Source organism: Bidens hawaiensis, unplaced genomic scaffold (genome assembly GCF_021521415.1).
Source record: "Bidens hawaiensis isolate Kalapana, Puna unplaced genomic scaffold, B.hawaiensis_p1.1 tig00020433_1, whole genome shotgun sequence".
NCBI classification, from domain to species: Eukaryota; Viridiplantae; Streptophyta; class Magnoliopsida; order Asterales; family Asteraceae; genus Bidens; species Bidens hawaiensis.
The window spans coordinates 380,082-397,843 of record NW_027493118.1 but is presented as its reverse complement, the minus strand read 5'-3'; the positions used below and the strand labels follow the sequence as shown (position 1 = coordinate 397,843).

At 43.1% G+C, this 17,762-nt stretch overlaps 2 pseudogenes; both read right to left on the bottom strand.

The window, feature by feature from the left end:
* Nucleotides 1–606: 606 nt before the first annotated feature.
* Nucleotides 607–11,304, bottom strand: LOC143560735 (subtilisin-like protease pseudogene; annotated as a pseudogene).
* A 1,995-nt stretch (nucleotides 11,305–13,299) lies between these two features.
* LOC143560737 (subtilisin-like protease pseudogene) lies at nucleotides 13,300–16,092 on the bottom strand (annotated as a pseudogene).
* Between the last annotated feature and the right edge of the window lie 1,670 nt (nucleotides 16,093–17,762).

Here is a 17,762-nt window from a genome sequence, read left to right as displayed (position 1 = left end):
TAAGCTATCCATGTATTCATTAATTTTACAAAATACCATACGAAATAGAACGCTTAGAAGGGATACAAATAAATTTTTTGATTGATTCTTCCCAAAGGAACAATCAATTTTAATTGACAAATGGGGACAACAAAAAATTAATTATAGCAAATAAAAAAATATCTATAACAATCTAAATCATAAATAAAAAGTGCAGGTATTATTATATTCGTATAATTGCAAGACGCAGTTTACATGTAATTTAGAATAGAATGATGAATATTGTTTGAACTTTTGATTTTGGTGATGAACTGAATGAAACTTGACATAATTTCTACCATTGTATTTAGTGCATGCCTACCAACTGCTCGATGAAATGCCTCCGTCAGATTATTTATAAATTTGTTTTACTCCATCCATCAACCAAAGGCAAAACCAACTAAAATTTGATCTCGAGCTTTCAAGGATTCTCCTATTTATAAATATATAAATCATTTGAAACAACACACGGAAACAATGAATTTTCTTCCAATCATATTAATTAATTATTTATTTATTTAAATATAAAAGCATATATAGATAGATGTTCATATTACACAAGTTGCAGCCACTACAATATCTGGATCTTCATTCAAACTTTAATGAAAATGGGGTTCTAACTGTATACTTACCAGATTCATCTACCCACGTCATATGCCCTTGCCCGTACAGACCATTCTCCGTATCAGTAACATCTCGAGTGAACGTCACCTCGTATGTTCTCTTTTGGTGCACCGCTGTGAAGCTCATGACACCCTCATCATTATGAATCACAATCTTTATACTTACACCCTCTGGTAAAGAAACGTCCCTGACCGAATAACGCGAGTTTGGCGGACCAACATTAGTTACCGTCCTTGAGTATGTTTTGCTCTCACCTCTTTTTAGAGACACAACGAAAGAAGGGTAATTGAGCTGGGCCTCCGGTATGGATTTTGAGCAAGTAGCTTCCTTTTTAATGATGTGAAGAGGTAGGTCCCAGCAGAGCCCAGTTGGACCCGCAGGACTCACCTTGAAGAGAGACGTCTGCGCAGAAACCAACTGGATCCGCAGGACCCACCATGCTCAGAGACGTGACGTCCTTACGCGCAGTACGCAAGCTGTTCCCGCAGGAAATGCCTCCCAATGGTGAAGTACTCCGCCTGTTCCCGCAGCTGCGGATACAAGCCATCAGGGAAGGCCACCCGCGCAGCAAGGCTACACGCACAAGGCACTTAGCTCTCAATAATTCAGTTGTCACCTGAAGGAATGAGCAAAGCCGGGAACAATCCCGCACAAAGGCGGGAGGGGGAATACTCCCGCCCAAATAAGCCAGTCCGTACGATACGGGAAGATCTTTTGTACTGTACCTGACGAGGTATGGGCAAAAGATCTGACCAAAGATACGACAGCTCATTGACAACAGTATGGCGAGCAGCATGCTCTTGTACTGTATGTCACTATTAGCCGCTGCCTACTCACCAACTCCTGTCATACCACGTGCATAGCCGGCAGTTGGTGGAAAAGGAATAGTACACAGCAGGCCTGGTCACTGTCAGCCGCTGCCTACCCACCAACTACCAGCATGGCACGTGCGTAGGCCACAGTTGGTAGAACAGGAATACTATTCAGCCGGCTATACCTTCTTGGAAACCTACCTTCGGCTATAAATACCCCAAATGGTATGATCATCTCATCTTATCATATACAATCTCGTATCTTACATATTATACCTGATATCTGCTCTAGCAATCTCTTAATATACATTTATATTCAAGAGCAATCTAGTCTGATTCTCACGCCGGAGGGTGGTCACAAGGAGGTACCCCCCCTTCTCAGTGACAAGCTCACGGTGTCTGTTTTGCAGGTTATCAGAAGAACCATCTTTGCCGGGTCTAACCCCTCGTGGGAAACATCTATTTAACCCCCAGGTTATCCGTAATCTGCCCGGGGACGATTAGTGTTTCTTCATTGGCGCCATCCGTGCATAAAAGCTAGAACTTCATTTTTTTTCAGTTTTTTCAAACTTCTGGAAAGATGGTTAAAGAAACTCCGGTAACCACAACCCCAGCTACTGGGAGGAATACCGGCGACTACACAGTTTTTACGAACACTACCCCGGTTACCCAAGCCGGGGCAAGTGTAGTAAATTTTACGAACACTACCCCAGTTACCCAAGCTGGGGCAAGTGCAGTAAACCATCCCCTGGGATTCAATAATACCCAGGCGGAAAGACAACAGACGAGACTCCCCCGCCAAACACTTGAACAAGTTAAAGCGTGGGCGGAGGCACGTCAGAAGGAATTCCAAGCTGAGTTGGACGAACGCTTGCGTTCCGTCCAACAGGCTGACGAATTTGGAAGCACTCAACAGCTCAACATGAGCAGTGAATGCGAGTCCTCGGACGATGATCGGGAGGAATCCGACACCGACGCAAACCCTCGCCACAGGGCGAAAGGGAAGCGTAAGGAAACGGACTCCCAACCGAGAAGGCATTTTGGAGAAACCTTCAAACCAGAAAACGCGGGTGGGAACCCACGTGACTTCTCCAAAACATTCAGACCAACTGTGGCAAATGCGGGAACGTCCAAATTTGCAAGGGACATTGCGGAAGCAATCGCCCCGAAAAGTGCCAAACAGATGTCCAACATCGGCACTTACGATGGTATATCTGATCCAGACGATCATTTAAACAGATTCATAGCGGGGGCAACCGTCAGTAATTGGACGGAACCTATGTGGTGTTACATGTTCCAAATGACGCTTGTTGGGCCAGCTAGAGCGTGGTTCGATCGTCTACCGGTCAACCACATCTACGACTGGGCAGACTTCCAACAGAAGTTTAGCCAACACTTCAGCCAACAAAGAAAGTATACCGAAGAGCAATGGACAATCCTCAAATGCATTCGAGAGGAAGATGAATCTTTGCCAGACTTCATCACTCGCTTCAACTCAAAGAAGCTAAGTCTGGGTAATATCAGCGAAGATCTTGTTCGCGCTGCTTTCATCCAGGGCGTGAACGACCCAGAGCTCATCCGCACCTTAACGGGTAAAGATGGCATGCCATCCACATGGGATGCCATCATGACAGCAGCAAAACGCTTTGCGGAAACGGAGAAGCAACTGGGTAGAGATCTCCCCCAGAGCACAAACCTCTACAACCAGAAAACAAGGGAAAACAACGTCCTTACCGCCCAACTAAACAAAAAGCGGAAGCTAGGCATTTGGCAGTCAAGGGTAAACTTTGACACCTCATCCGGCTTGCAACATCGGTTAGGCGGAAGGGATAACGTACAGTCGAACCAGAACTCCAGATGGACGCCACTCACCAAGAGCGTCACCGAGATATTCGCCACTGAGGAGCTCCCATGGCCAAAGGCTCCAATAATCCGACATCGTCACAATGCTGATCGGAGCAAATACTGTGACTTTCACAGGACAAAAGGCCACAACACTGAAGAATGCACAGACGTAAAGGACATGGTCGAAGCATTTGTCAGAGATGGGACGCTCGCGCACCTCGTGGCGCAATGAACGCTGAGCAGGCTGATGCGTGTAGAACCCCAGTTGGGGAAAACACGAATAAATTTGCAGCTTCAATGTTGGAGACTACATACTGCGTAAACAACGAGATCCCGAACCAGGTGCATATCGGCTCGATGGCACTCCCATCCCAACAACATGGAAGGGAGCTCAATTACACAGTTTGCATGTAGATCAATTCCAAATTTGTAAAGAAAAGGCCCAGAGCCACTTCTAATGGAAATGATTCTCCTTAAAACATCGACGCTGATGATTTTACATTTATACTTATGAACTTTCAACACTGATATGCCGGTTTTCACCGCATAATTACGTGGAAAGTCGTTGCGTGGGGAAGGCGGCAAAACCCGCATAAACCCAAAAAACGGCAAACCTTCACGCAGGTCAGTTAAAGGTAAAGTTCAGTCATCCCACTAAATGAAAGTGCCGGTCCTAACCGCACGTATCATGGTAGAGGAAACTGAACACTAACCTATTAACAACCGCGCGTCGAACGGTTAATTTATTCAACACTGATGCCGGTTTTAACCGCATAATTATGTGGAAAGTCGTTGCGTGAGGAAGGCGGCAAAACCCGCATAAACCCAAAAAACGGCAAACCTTCACGCAGGTCAGTCATAGGTAAACTTTGGTCATCCAACTAAATGAAAGTGCCGGTCCTAACCGCACAAATCATGAGAGGAAACCGAACCTATTGACAACCGCGCGTCGAACGGTTAACTTATTCAAAATACTTTAGAAAATTTCTAACAGAAGGATGAGGAAAACCTCCACGCAGGTCAGATATAGGTAAAGTTTAGCCATCCTACTAAGTGCAAGTGACGGTCCTACCCGCACAATCACGAAAGAGGAAGCAAAACTTCAACCTATTATCTACCACGTTCAAAGGTTAACTTATCCTAAACACTTAGATATTTCTAAAAAGATGAGGAAAACCTCCACGCAGGTCAGATATAGGTAAAGTTTAGCCATCCTACTAAGTGCAAGTGACGGTCCTACCCGCACAATCACGAAAGAGGAAGCAAAACTTCAACCTATTATCTACCACGTTCAAAGGTTAACTTATTCTAAACACTTGGAAAATTGCTAATTTAAACTAAAGTATGCATGAGCAAGTCATAACGTTTATAAAGCAAGTAATCCAGTGAAAGTAGCGGTCTTACCCGCACAAAGATTTATATTTCATAATATTCATTACAAGAATGGCCGGGTAACTACCCGCCTATAAGAATATAAATCTATACAAGCTAAACCTATCCTAACAGTGGGAAGGGATCTTCAGGATCAAGCTTCAGGGCCACTTCCACTTGGACCAGCACCATCAGTAGAGCGTGGCGGTTCAAGGAAAGCTTTAAGGATAGCTAGCCCATCATCAGCAGCGGCAACTTCGTTTACCTTCTCCACCACCGGATGCGGGAAGGCGGCATACTGATTCACTGTTTGGTCGTATACAGCTTCAGTATCCACATCAAATAAAGGGAAGTTGGAAGGCGGGATGCCTTTCTCAATGAACCCTAGACCAAGCAGGAAGCCGGCCTTTTCCCCATCCTCATGAGAAGCGTTGAGGGCTGCGCTCATGGCATCGTCGTATGATGTGTCCGTGAAGACTCGATGCACAACCTACAAAAAAAAAAGAAAATACAAGTATCAAAACCTTTTCTATTTACAAAGAAAAGCGTGAAGACATTATGAAGCTAAGCTTACCTGAGACAACGCTTCTCGAAGAAGCCATTCCTTGGCAACCAGAGCCTCCTGGAGGGCGGCTTGAGCTTGGTTACGGGCGCGTTCGGCTTCACTTTTATTGAGGTTGGCAAGCAACACTTCCTTTGCAGCAGCCTCTTCAACGCCCTTTAGCTTCCGCTCAGTGTGGTCAAGCACGCCCCTCTGGTCCAAGATCTCTTGGAGCTTTTTGGCGTCTTCCATCGCCAAGGCATCATGAGCCTGTTGGAGCGCCTCTAGTTTGGCTTTAAGTTCCTCATTCTCGAGGCGTAAAGGCTCAGCAACAGCTTCAGCCTTGGTGGCCCTCTCGGTTGCGTTCCGTGCAGTTTCCTTAGCCAGCCGAAGCTGTTCGTTAACAGCTTGGGCAGCCTTGGAACGGGCCTCGAGACGGGCCTGAACTTCAACCTCGAGGGCCTTGAAGGCCTTCTCCTTTTCCGCAGCCACTGCGGTAAGTCTCTTGTTCTCCTCCCGGACAGCCCGCGCCTGAGCTACTTCTTGAATGCGAGCTGCTTTTAACTTGTCGTTTTCACGACAAAGCAGCTCGACGCGCGGCTGCATCCGGGCCAGGAGAACCCGAAGCTCATTGGTTAGCTTACCCTCCTGGTAGCTAGCCATGGCTTCCCCCAACGCACCACTGGGAGCTGCGTGACGAGCCCACTCCACGCACTCCACAGGTGTGCGAAGGGTTGTTCCTCGGCGGATGTTCCATCGTGGAACCTACACTTCATTGGAATCCGACACTGCAAAAAATAAAAAGCAGTTAGGAAAAGATGATATATAAAAAAAAAAGGCCAAAAGAACCCTACGCACTTGTAGGGTCAACAATAGGCTGATAGCCGCCAAACCCATCACCTGAACCCAAGGGAAATCCATCCAAGAGGTCAGGCAGATGGGAAGGAGGCAGAGGTTGGCGAGAAGCCCCAAGCATACCTGAAGGATCGGCTGTAGCTGCCGACGTCGGAGGCATGGAGGCCGCCGCGGTAGAAACCAACGGAGGTGAACTCACCGGAGGTGAACTCATAACCGTGGTCGCCGCTGCGGAATGCGCAGAAAAAGTAACCGCCGGCTCAGTGAAAGATGCGGTAAATATGGCACTGACAGCCGGCGGTGATGTCATCACAGTTGGAACAGTTGGCTCAACGGGGTGAGCAACTGAACCAACGGAAGCAGGCGCAGCCGCCTGGGTCATCGCCACAGGTAGGCTGACCAAGCCTACCGTCATGGGTCCGGAGGTACTCCTCCCCGCTCCACCCTGGAATGCGGTAGCATCCACGCCTGCGCAAAGAAGATAAGTATCAATGATGGAAAGCTACGAAGTTAAAAAAAAAAAAGGAAGTTTGTACTTACGGGTTTTCTTGAGCCTAAAAGTGCGGACAGGCGGGGACGAACCCGATGGAGCCGGCCTCTTTACGCCGCTCACCGTCGTCATCCGGGGCTCACCGGAGGTGACAGTCGCAGCCTCCGGAGCAGTAGTCCTATCACTACCCGGGTTCCCCGCCACCTCCTCGCTCTCGGTCTCTGAATCAGACTGAGGCACCGGATCGGCAGTGGAGGCCTTCGCCTTTCCCTTCCCGCCGGCAGCCTTCTTCTTCCGCACCAACGGAGGACCATCTGCGGATTCCTCATCAGAACACAAGATTAGAGGAATTCCAGCAGAGGTTTCAGCATTGAGGGGTCGAGGGTTGAATAACGCCTTACCTAGCCGCCTGACGCTCAGGATCTCGTGGCCTGGCGGGTAGACCTCCACGAACCGATCCGCCGTCTGTTCAAGGATGGGCAACTCGTTCTCATCTAGAGCACGAATACCCATCCGAGCGGGACTATCAGCCTCCCGCGGATACAAGAGCGACTGCAAGTCGTTCCCCTCTGAAATAAAAGAAAAACAGTTAGAAGACAAACCTATACAAACAAAGAAGACAGAGCATACCGTAAGGAACAGAGTTCAAACCGTATTCAAGGACGATCGGGATCTTTTGCGCCTCCGCATCCTTCCACACCCGACTCATCCCGAGCATCACCATCCCGGACTCCGCAAACCGGTAAACCGGAGATTGGACTCGGGATATCTTTGAGAACCATTCCGCCTCCTGGTAGTTGGAGGCGTGAAGGCTGGGGAGTGCTTGCCCATTCTTGAACTTCATGGCAAGGGGATGGCGCGAGCGGAGATATAAAAGAACTCCCGCTTCCATGAACGAAGACTGCGCTCGGTTGCGCAAATCTTCAAACCCTTGATCCGGGTTATCAGAGTATACCACCCCTGGATGCACCTCCAAGAGTAGAAGGTCATCAGGCGGTCGACGAAGGGCTCAACGCCCAGAATCCGGCACACCCACTCGAAGTGGCGAATCTTCGCGATCGCCATCGGGTGTACCTCGGTCAGATGTACACCGTGCCTCTCCAGAACACGGTACACAAACTTCGTCAAGGGGAACCTAAGATTCCCATAGACAAAGAATGCGGCATATACCCCGATCTTGCCTCTGGGGGCATCATACACCGTCTGATGAGGTTCAGGAAACTCAGGCTCGAGAGACTCGAGCATGAACTTCCTGACGATGTACTGATATAGATCGACAGGCAGAGCACACTGGCACTCGCCAGCAGTACTCTTGTCATCGGCGTACACCCCAGCCTCCTGGGCTGTAGCCTCAAGATCGTGAGAAGATATCTTGCAGGTATGAAAGAAGAGAACGATTTCAAGAGAATGCTCGACTGAAAAGGTGAGTATTCGCCGGAAATCGTTTGAAGATGAAGAGAAAAGTGAAAGTGTGGATTACAAAGGACCCTCTCCCCCTTTATATACTAATCGCAATCAATGCGATGAATTTAATGCGGAAGAGAGAGAAATCGAAGGTGCAATGAAACTATGACACGTGGCAAAAAGCAAGCTGGCAACAACTGTTGAAAGGACGCGTGCCATTAATTTCGCGGCCACGCGCCCGAAAAATCGCGTCCACGCGCCTGAAAAAGCGTCTGGAATGACCATGTACTGTCACGTCACCATAACTTCCTGCACGTCCTGACACAGTCAGAAGAAACCGTCGCACGACGTTTCAGCAGTTTGGACTGTTCTTATCCTTTCACCAACTCTTCGAATTTCAAAAATTCAAAAAGATTCAAAAGTAAGCGGGAAAATACCCCTTACCTTGGCAACCAAGTAACTGTAAGACAGGTGCGAGTACAGTGTTAAGGCAAAACCCTTCACATACTTAGCACCTGAAGGGAATTGAAGCCAAGAATACCTTGGTAACCAAGTAACTATAAGACGGGTGCGGGTACAGTGTCAAGGCAAAACCCTTCACATACTTAGCACCCGCAGGGAATTGACGCCAGGAATACCTTGGAAGTAAAGTAACCGTAAGACGAGTGCGGGTACAGTGTCAAGGCAAAACCCTTCATATACCTAGCGCTCCGCAGGGAATTAAAACCAAGAAGGATCTTCTGGGCAATGCTTGCGGAAACGGGAATAACATCCCCGCATAGCGGGAACGTCGAGAACTACATTGTTTGAAGCTCCAGGATGGAATTGGTGGTTTTAACATAATTGATCACTATGTTCAAAACTACCAAAACCTCATGGAGAATCCACACAAGTGGGACTCAACGCTCCTGACTTGTGAGGAGGTTACAGACCTACCCGCATCATACCCAAAGATCAAGCAGGAAAGTCGGGAATTTCTGCAAGTGACATAAGGACTTCTGCGGGAAGAATCCCCATGGAAAACCTTAAAACTAAACCCTTTTCAAAACCCTTTGCTTAAGTCCAAAAGTTCACCTCACTTTATTAAACATTCATGAGAAGAACATTGGACTGGGAGGACTTGAAGAGGTAGGTCCCAGCAGACCAACATTAGTCACTGTCCTTGAGTATGTTTTGCTCTCACCTCTTTTTAGAGACACAACGAAAGAAGGGTAATTGAGCTGGGCCTCCGGTATGGATTTTGAGCAAGTAGCTTCCTTTTTAATGATGGTTTCAATTTGTTTGGGAGTATAGCCTAACCCACAAAGATAAGGAATGTAGTCTTCGGGCTGGATGTCAAAAACAAGGCCTGGCTCATGGGCCTTTGTTGGGTTTACGTGACCAGAGCCGATGGCAAATACTTCAGCAGGGAGCCCTCTTTCGTCTACAATTGGCTCACCGTTTCGGTTGACTTGACTAGCCGTGGTCATTATTGCAGACTTGATAGCAGCAGGAGACCATTCTGGATGTGCGCTTTTGAGCAACGCGCTTATGCCTGCGAGGTGAGGACAAGACATCGATGTGCCACTTAAGAAGTGAAATTTTGCTTTAGTTCGTGTTTGGTTGTTGACCGACTTATGCCATGCTGCAAGAATCTCCACACCGGGCCTGGTGACGTCTGGCTTTAGGATTCCAGGACTTGCAAGGTTAGGCCCTCTTGAAGATGAAGAATCCATCTTTGGATCGGATTTCACACCGACCACAGTTACATCACAACGGATATTTGCAACAGGATAGGAAGCTGAGTTCAAGTACTTCTTAATCTCAACCCCTTCCTTGTAACTGACATTTGATGCCAATAGATCAAGAGCTTCTGCTTCTATACTCTCACCAGAAACAATGTCATTAGCAATTATGATGGCAACTCCACCTGCCTCCTTAACTGCCATTCCCTTGCAAATATCACTCGTCCCATACACATGATCACACAACACCACCTTGCCCTTAACGTCAATGTGGTTCAGTGTCTCTTTATCGCACTCTGTGGGGTAAACAAGAGGCCGAAGCTTCTGGTCGGAATTAATTCGTTGGCACAAGGACATACCATGAAATTTCTTCTTGCTTCCAAGAACAACTGTTGTCTTGAACCTTCTATCAATTGTGCTAGCCCCAACTGTAAGGATCCATGGGGCCTCATTTGATAATGATGAATTCTGCGGCCCATCATTACCTGCTGAACAACTCACAAAGATCCCTTTCTGCTATACTATCATTGTGAAAGGGCAAGGACTTCCCACCATGTGAAAGGGATAACACATCAACACCTTCTTCAATAGCTACATCCATGCTCGCTAAGACGGCACTGCCTGGACAACCGATATAGTTGATACATGCTTTATGTCTGGCTATGTGAGCTAGCGGTGCCATCCCACTTGCAGTGCCATTCCCCAATCCGAATTCGTTTGCATTGTCTACAAATTTCCCTGCAGCAGTACTTGAAGCGTGTGTCCCGTGGCCTTCCTCATCCACCGGAGAAGTTCCGTCAACCAAGTTTCTTATTCCGATCAGTTTGTTATTACACCCGACCACTTCACATTTACCCTTCCATATTGATGGTGGAGGGGGGACACCATCGTCGTTAAAAGACGGATGCCCAGGAGTAATTCCAGAGTCTATAACCCCGATTATGACTCCCTTCCCATATGAGTCTTTCCATTGACCTGAATTATGGCGCAAGCCCAAAAAGTAAGGTGAACGAGTTGTTTGTAACTGATACATACCTTCAGGCCTTACAGATAAAACTCCACTCAGACCCTCCATCATCTCAGATTGATCTGCTGACATTTTTGCAGAAAATCCTGTAATTACGTGCCGGTATGCATAGACCATCTCTGGTTTCTCGCTTGATCGCGCAGCTACTTTTAACAAAAACGAGTTATACCATTCATCAATATTTCGGGTCTGGCCTTCAGGTAAACTTAAGTGAACAATATAAGTTTTGAGTTCAGTTGCTTTGGTAGGAAATACATTGAAAATGGTGGTGCATGTGAGAAGTAACACAAGCCCAATTGTTGGCGACATTTTGTTTGGAATCTCTTAACTGCTGCTTATGGTGACTGAAGATGTTGTGGATATTTGTATGTCAAGGGCTACTCTTAATAAGTATTTATATATTATTTTGGCTAGACGACTTTAGTTTATAATCACCTGAGTGGACCCAATTGAACACGATATTACACTTTAGGAATAATCTTCTAACAAACAACAACACTTTAATAGATACTGATACACACATAGTTTGATAAGTTATGCTCACTCAATCTCCTAAAATTAGGAAACTGATTTCTAAAAGTTTCCCTTGAGTAAAAGGTGGTTTAAAGCCATGAAAGTTGTTTAGTTTTCAATTTTCATAGTGCTGTATCTTGCTTCTAATACAAGATAGATTAACTTGTCACTAACTATAATTTTTCTCTATTTCTTAGTGTTTTTGGATTATTATTTGTGAGTTGTCATCCCCCAGTTTTAGCATCAAACAAAAATATACTTGGCTAGAAAACCGAATGACTGTACGTAATTTATTAATTAGGCGAATACTTGAAGTAATTTTGTTAAACATTCTGCTTACTTCTTAATTTAGAATTAGTTTGGACTCAAGAATCTTTTGCCGGTGAGTTAATTATTTTTCCAAATCTTTTGAATGAAATTTTAATATAATATTTATTTTAAAACTTTGTAATTTTATTGTGTTTGGAGTTTTGATTGGTGCATCTTATATACATGTTTCTGCTTCTTTCTTGATGTACTCTAATGTGCCATAGAATTACTCTTCATTGCTTAAAACATTGCCATGGTGTATTTAGGCCCATATGTGTAATTAGTTTAGACCATACTCTTGTCATGAACAATTATTGACTGTTTAGTCAACAAAAACCGAAAAAGTCAATGGCCCAATGTCAAATCAGTTCTCCGTTGATGAATTTTGTTGACATGTTGACTGAATATTTAACAAATCTGACTTAAATTCTCTACTGAACCCACAAATCTTTTTCAATCCCCTTGACTTCCACATTAAACTATTTACAAATTTAGTGATTAAATATAGTGAGGATTATTATTTAAACTTGTGATTTTGTGATGAATAAAATGAAACCTGCCTCTACATTTCATTTAATGTATGCATAGCAACTGCTCAATGAAATACCTGTGTGAGATTATAATTTAATTTACTTCAAATATCCATCAACTGAAGACAAAACCAACTAGAACTAGTTTTCATGGTGGTTGATGATTGTCATTGTTAGATGATTATCAACAAGTATGCAGTACCTTTTCATCTTTGGCTTCACTATTGCAATAACTTATTTTCTCCTGTTTTGGATACCATCTTGTTTGCATAAAGCTAATTTAGTAACACTTACAAGTGATCATAAGGCATAGGAATTAAGATCATGATCATCCAATCAATTTTCTGAAATTATTATAGGTGTACAAGAACTACAGTGTGGTATATCTGTAATTTGTTCACATTTCATTTATTGAAGTAAAAGTGTCATTTACTCACTTTGATACATGCTCTGGTTATATGTTTTATGCATGTGATCAGGAATGGTAATGTTGTTTCATTTGCTTGGATGAAGGCAGCTGAAGTGGCTCTGCAACCAAAAAAGGTGATTTTAGATACTTGATGTGTGCTTTGGTTTTACTATAACTTGTGATTTATTTATTTTTACTGTTAACCTGACATTCTGGTAAAACTATAAGATCAAGTTTCTATCTTAAGTTGACCAAATAAGAGTCAAATTATTAATTCGATTCTTTTACATGCATGCATTGTAGGTAATCGTTGTTAATTATCAGTAACTTGTTTGTTCTCAATATAGGTATATAGTCATTGAGTGATTGTGAATACTGTATAAAGATTTGTAGTCAAGTCTTGTTGAGTCTGAATATTTGAAAGAGTTAGGTTGTTCTCGTTATATAAGTATTCTTTGAGTAATTTTGACACATTCCAACACTGATTGCAGCAAAAGGATTCACTGGAGTTGTAGGAAAGCTTGTTGCTGAGACCAATCGGGTCAAAGGTGAGTCTTGTGTTGACTTTCTTCAGCTCCTTTTTATTCAGATGTCTTTAGGTTTCAATAACCAGTTAGTAAACACACAAGGTTATTGTTGATAAATGAAAATGTGATTCCTCTTACGACTTACGCTTCTCAAAAAAGCCGTATATATTGGTGTTAATAATATAACAGTCACTCAAGGATAGTTGAAGTCAAAATGGTGCCCTTGTATGACAGAATCATTGCACATTGCTCGGTGGGTTATTGAATTCGGTACGGACTTGATTAAGTCGGTTATATCCTTGGTCCAGACCCAAGGCCTGATCCAAACTCGAGTTCTTATAGAATATAAGGACTGATGACCAACTTGTTTAAATCATAACGGTTCGGGTAATTTTCGGTCCGGGTCCTCAGGTAGTTTTAGTCCAAATAAATGTGTCAATACACCGTTAAATTTCAATGATTCTCCTATTTATTTTTACAAACTTTTAGAACAATAAACATATAAATCATTCGAAACATATGAAAACAATGAATTTTCTTCTAATCATGTTAGTTATTTATATATAAAAGCATATATAGATAGAAGTTCATATTATACAAGGTGCAGCCACTACAATATCTGGATCTTCATTCAAACTTTAATGAAAATGGAGTTCTAACGGTATACATATCAGATTCATCTATCCACGTCATATGCCCTTGCCCATATGGACCTTTCTCCTCATCATTAACATCTCGAGTAAACGTCACCTTGTATGTTCTCTTTTGCTGCACTACTGTGAAGCTCATGACACCCTCATCATTATGAATCACAATCTTTATACTTACACCCTCTGGTAAAGAAACGTCCCTGACCAAATAACGCGAGTTTGGCAGACCAACATTAGTTACCGTCCTTGAGTATGTTTTGCTGTCACCTCTTTTTAGAGAGACAACGAAAGAAGGGTAATTGAGCTGGGCCTCCGGTATGGATTTTGAGCAAGTAGCTTTCTTTTTAATGATGGTTTCAATTTGTTTGGGCGTATAACCCAACCCACAAAGATAAGGAATGTAGTCTTCGGGCTGGATGTCAAAAACAAGGCCTGGCTCATGGGCTTTTGCTAGGTTTACGTGACCAGAGCCGATGGCGAATACATCAGCAGGAAGCCGTCTTTCGTCTACAATGGGCTCTGTGTTTTGGTTTACTTGACTAGCCGTGGTCATTAATGCAGACTTGATAACAGCAGGAGACCATTCAGGATGCGCGCTTTTGAGCAACGCGCCTATGCCTTTAAGATGAGGGCAAGACATCGATGTACCTGCTATGACGTTAAATGTTGCTTTGGTTCTTGTTTGGTTGTCGACCGACTTGCTCCATGCTGCAAGAACCACACCGGGCCCGGTAATGTCTGGCTTTAAGATTCCAGGACTTGCACGGTTAGGCCCTCTTGAAGAGAAAGAAGCAATCTCTGGTTCTGATTTCAGCCCGACCACAGTTCCATTACAACTGATAGTTGCAACTGGAGAAGAAGTTGAGTACAAATACTTCTTAATTTTAACTCCTTCGTTGTAACCGACATATGATGCCGGCAGAACATGAGCATCCGCCGCTATACTCTGAGCAGAAACAATGCCATTAGCAATTATGATGGCAACTCCTCCTGCATTCTTAACCATCACTCCCTTATCAACATTACTACTCTCTTCATCACGATCACATAACACTATCTTCCCCTTAACATCAATGTGGTCCAGCGACCCTTCATAGCACCCTGCTGGGGGGTAAACAACAGGCCAACGCTTCTGGTCGAAACCCTTTGGTTGGTACAAGGATTCACCATGAAGTCTCATCTCGTTTCCAAGAACAACTGTTGTCATGAATCTTCTATCGATTGTACTAGCCCCAACCGTAAGGATCCATGGGGCCTCATTTGATAATGATGCACTCTTCGGCCCATCATTACCTGCTGAACTACTCACGAAGATCCCTTTCTGCACGGCACTGAAGGCGCCAACAGCCATAATATCATCATGAAAGGGCAAGGACTTCCCACCAAGTGAAAGAGACATCACATTAACACCGTCTTTAATAGCCGCATCCATGCCCGCCAAGACATCACTGCTTTGACAACCGAACATACATACTTTGTGGTGCCATCCCACTCGCAGTTCCATTCCCCAATCCGAAAACATTTGCATTTTCTACCAAATTTCCTGCAGCCGTACTTGAAGTGTGTGTCCCGTGACCTTCCTCATCTACCGGAGAACTTCCCTTAACAAAGTTTCTAATTCCGATAAGCTTGTTATTACAGCCTGCCACTTCACATTTACCCTTCCATGTTGACGGTGGAGGGGGGACGCCATCATCATTAAACGAGGGATGACCTGGAGTAACTCCAGTGTCTATAAGACCGATTATGACCCCCTTCCCATAGTTTGAGTGTTTCCACAACCCTGAATTATGGCGCAAGCCCAGAAAGTTAGGTGTACGAGTTGTTTGTAACTGATACACACCTTCAGGCCTTACAGATAAAACTCCACTCAGACCCTCCATCATCTCTGCTTGATCTGGTGACATTTTAGCAGCAAATCCAGTAATCACATGATGGTAGGCGTAAACCATCTCCGGTTTCCCGTTTGTTCGTGAAGCTACTTTTAACAAAAATGAGTTGTACCATTCTTCAATGTTGCTGGTCTGGACTTGAGGTGAACTTAAGTGAACAATGTAAGTTTTGAGTTCAGTAGCTTTGGTGGGATATACATTGAAAAAGGCGGTGCAAGTGAGAAGTAACACAAGACCGATTGTTGGTGACAATGTTGTATCTCAAAACGCTTATGGTGACTGAATATTTTGTGGATGTGTATATGTCAAGGCTACTCTAATGGGGATTTATATATCATTGAGGCAAGAGGAAGTTTAGTTTGCAATCACCTTCAAGTGGACCCAATCGAATACGACATTATTCTTTAGGAATAATCTTCTAACAAGTAGCAGCACTTTAATAGCTACTGAGACACACATAATATGCTCACTTAATCGCCTAGAATTAGAAAACTCTATTTCTACAAGTTGGTTAATTTTCATAGTGTTATATATATATCTTGCTTTTATAACAAGGAAGATTGACTTATCACTAACTGTAATTGTTCTTAAATACATTTCTTAATGTTTTTAGGATTATTCTTTGTAATTTGTCATTATCCTCCATTTTGGTTCAGCCAGCTTTGAGCTTGTTTTGAGGCAGTCACACAAGCGTGTCTTCTTTGCCATTGCCAAAGGTCTTCTTCCTGGCTGCGTCTACAAGTTTGTCTAGCATATGACGAAAGGCCTAAAAACTTCGTTAGAAAACAAAATGACTGTACCTCATTGCTTCATTAGGAGAAAACTACAAGCAGTTTTGATGAACATTATGCTTCCTTCTTAGTATATAGAAATTTGTTTGGGCCCAAGAATCTTTTGTGGGTGAGTTTATTATTTTCCCAAAACTTAGAATGAAATTATAAAATTATATTTGGTTTAGCCAGCTTTGAAAACAATCATTTTCGGCCAGCTTTGTGTTCGTTTTGTGCAGAATCTCATCGAGTTAGACATGCATATTGGATTTGCTATTAATGAAGGTTTTCTTTGTGTACAAGTTTGTTTAATATGATTAATAAAGAGATGATTCCAATTAGTTTTGTGTACATTCTGCTTCCTTCTTAATGCAGATATTTGAACTCTCATGGAAGAGAAAAGTAGTAGGCATATAAACATTTGTTTAATACTAATTTCCTTCCTTCAATTAATTTCAATTCATTTGTTTAATTAATTTCAATTAGACAATTACCTTCCTTCAAATAATAACAATTAATATTCACGGGATTAACTAGAACTATCTCTCTAAATATTTATACGCTTACAACCTTGTTTGCTTCACATCATGTATTAAACTCCTTTAATCACATTACTTGATTGTTATTGCTTATTGCGTGACCTTTTAGAATCAAACCGCATTGACAATATATTCTCTTATGTTTTTACGTGGCCATCTATATCTAACACACTAATGGCTTTGCCTTAGTGAATTGTTTACACTATAATAAGTCACATTAGGTTATGATCCAATTTATATGGGTGTTAATGACATACATTACAAATAAAAGACAAATATATGTATGTACTATATTACATTTCGATAGATATTACAAATAAAACACAAAAGTCTTTGTACTACGTTACATTTCCGGATATTACAAATACAAACAACGAAAGTTGTGCACATAAGAGAACAATGCACCCATGGGAGCCTATATATTCGAATACGTATTATAATCAATCCAAGAGTTAGGGAACCTATTCTCTTATTAAGTATCATCTAGCTCTATTGTACTCGAATACCTTGTGAAGGGCTTCGTGCATAGAAAGATTGTAATGTATGATAAGAACTCCACTTCACCCGTGGAAATAGAGTGACCGTGTGCAAAATTTGTCATACGTTATCAATACCTAAATTGATCCCAAAACCACCAATTCCGACAAACCAGCTAACATTGTATTTATGTGATACGTTATCAATGCCTAAATTGATCCCAAAACCACCAATTCCGACAAACCAGCTAACATTGTATTTATGTGATACGTTATCAGTACCTAGATGATGAATTAAACATTATAATGACCACAATATTTATGTGACAGTTTAACCGTTAACGACCTAGCTTATAGACTAACAGTTTAATTAGTTGGGTGAAGAAGGCCAAATCTATACTCAACCGTCAACTCTAACTATAAATTCATAGGAGAT